The sequence below is a fragment of the Aplysia californica genome, unplaced genomic scaffold (genome assembly GCF_000002075.1).
Source record: "Aplysia californica isolate F4 #8 unplaced genomic scaffold, AplCal3.0 scaffold00004, whole genome shotgun sequence".
Taxonomy (NCBI): Eukaryota; Metazoa; Mollusca; class Gastropoda; order Aplysiida; family Aplysiidae; genus Aplysia; species Aplysia californica.
This window is the reverse complement of record NW_004797274.1, coordinates 1,205,505-1,208,004: the sequence shown is the minus strand read 5'-3', so window position 1 is coordinate 1,208,004 and position 2,500 is coordinate 1,205,505. Positions and strand designations below refer to the sequence as shown.

General features: G+C 41.8%; 1 protein-coding gene and 1 long non-coding RNA gene across 2 annotated transcripts in view; one reads left to right on the top strand and one right to left on the bottom strand.

Annotated features, from left to right (window-relative positions):
* Nucleotides 1-2,365, top strand: part of LOC118477322 — a 3,477-nt gene extending 1,112 nt beyond the window's left edge. Inside the window, exon 2 of the long non-coding RNA XR_004858293.1 lies at nucleotides 1,797-2,365. This is a non-coding gene — a long non-coding RNA (uncharacterized LOC118477322). The remainder of the gene's footprint in view (nucleotides 1-1,796) is intronic.
* The window catches only part of LOC101846779, a 66,718-nt gene that overhangs the window by 38,070 nt on the left and 26,148 nt on the right, over nucleotides 1-2,500 (bottom strand). The gene's annotated exons all lie outside the window — the stretch shown is intronic.

Genomic DNA, 2,500 nt, shown 5'->3' with positions numbered 1-2,500 from the left:
AGCGACTATCAGGAATGTGATCACATACACGTTGTAAAACTCGATGAAGCGATACAATGTTTGCCCCAGACAGGATCACACCGGGGTGTGAACTGACCGACACGTTTGTTTTCCCCGAACATCGCACTCACACCTGAGCTATCCCCCTAAACTTACATCACTCGCTGGGTGGGTAGGGCCTACACGTTCGCTCCAGGCGGGATCACATTGAACTGTGAACTCTTCCTCGACCATTAGCACCTGTCTCTACTCCCGAATTTGCGAGACAGACTGAATTTTAATTGGTGTGTTCACAACGTAATGGTGTGTAACGACAAAGGCGGTTTGGGGGGGGGGGGGGGCTCAGTCAGAGATGGAAAGCTGTAAATTTATGACAGGTAAAGGGGAGGGGTATCTGGAAAAGCGTAGATCTTGAGACTCATGATAGGATAATAAGTGAAAAAGGCTCGCCTCATGCCCCTATGCACTGCGATTGGTCATCAAAGTTAACCACTCTTCGCTCGCCATATGCCATAAACCCACCAAGGGGGCACGCCAGTTCATCTTAGAGTGGAGGGAGACCATTTTATCGATTGTGAGCCTTAACATGAGTCGCCAAAGATTCTTCCCTGGGTTCATCTGTTAAGATCCCGGTTCGCCTAAGATCCCGCATTTCCTTGCTCCCGAGCACCGGGATCTTAGGCGGAGACTACTGTATATATATAAACACAAACACACACACACACACTTCCCTCACATGGTTGAGGGCGCGAAACACAAGTTGGTTGCATTCCCAACAATTCCCAGCACGGCTTGGTGTTGATCAATGAACAGATTAAATTAATGTTTAAGAATTTCAGAGTAAAAATCTTTATCTTCAATTTACGGCAATTTATATTACAAGGAGACAGAAAAACAACGAGCATAAACAATAAACAACTTAAGTACAAATATACACTTATATAGGAGTTGATGAATTATTACAAAGATACGTGGGACAGAGACAAGGTCTGGAAATAGCTTAAACTGTAGAAAGACGAATATATTTGAATTTGGATGGGGGCTGTACAGTATTTTTGTCAGGGGGACTGTAACCGTTCGATGAAATCGTCAATCCAATTGTATCCATATCGTAAAAAGTGCGTGCGGCTCTGATAGTTTTCCCGCCGAAATGGCATGGCCGTTGCAGCAACCAGTACAAGTTTCAGTTTGAAATCGGGAGAAACGTGGTATGCTTCCCCCCATGGTCTTTCCTCAGGAAATCAGTAGGCCCGCGGCGCAGTATAGCAGTTGGGACTTGTATAACTACCCACATCTTTACAGAATACGACGATCATAAAACTCTTTTCCCTGTTCTTGTGAGATATATAGGCCAGACTGCAACCCAACTGACGGTCATCGCATATTTATGTTGCGCACTAGACTAAGTCAAGCAGTTCGAAATGTTTGCTTGTTCTTTTGTTTGTTCGCTTGTTCGGTTGGGTAGTTTTGTGGGGTCGTTGGTTTGTTGCTTGTAGTTGTTGTTGGGTTTTGTTGTTTTTATTTGGGGGGGGGGGGGGGGTGTTAAACTTCTATTTCAGTCATAGTCATCTATCTAAGAAATGTGTCTTTAAATGGGCATAAAAGATGTTGAGCCCCCCTCCCCCTTAAAAAAAAAGATCTTAAAATTGCCCACAAGGTGGGAAAATATCAGTTTCTTCAACTTCATCATTTTGACGATGCCACACTTATTAATTGAATAATAATTATTATTCCTTCTTGCTGAGAACTAACACAACTGTCAAAATCTCACTGTGTTTGAAATGATTATTCCACAGCAAAAAGAGACACAGGCCTAAGAAGAGAAACGACAGAATGGCGGCTGATGATGATGAGTCCATTCAGCTCACTGGAAACACTTGTGTGGACTGCATCAACGTGTTCACGTGTTTCGTATGCGAGCGCTGCGTGCTTTTTCTTCAATATTGCTGCTGCTGCGGATACAGGGACGAAAGGTAAAAGCCTACCATTGATTGGGAAACATTTCTTCTTACTGCCACTGGACATCGAGATGGCTATGGGAAACAAGAGTTACGTGGTCAAAATTCACACTCTTCCAGACTGCTTTCAAGTGACAAAGCCAGTAACTACGCAAACGATTGGTGACATCCCCCTTTGTCACTATTTTGAGTGTCGTGACCTGCAGGACACGTCCAGAAAACTTACCCAACAACAGCATTATGTATGATATTTTCAGTGACATAGTGTAATGATGATATCAATACGTCTAGAAAGCACACAGCAAAATCAGCGGACACGAAAATGTTTTCGCGATATATGAATTTCAATGTTACATATTTTAAATACCAAGGACATAGTGTATAAGAAAAAAATTGGGACCTGAAAACCTGTTCATTAAGTGCCTGTTTCACAATGTATACATGTTCACTATATATATATATATATATATATATATATATATATATATATATATATATATATATATATATATATATATGCATAAAAGACAGAACATGCTTGG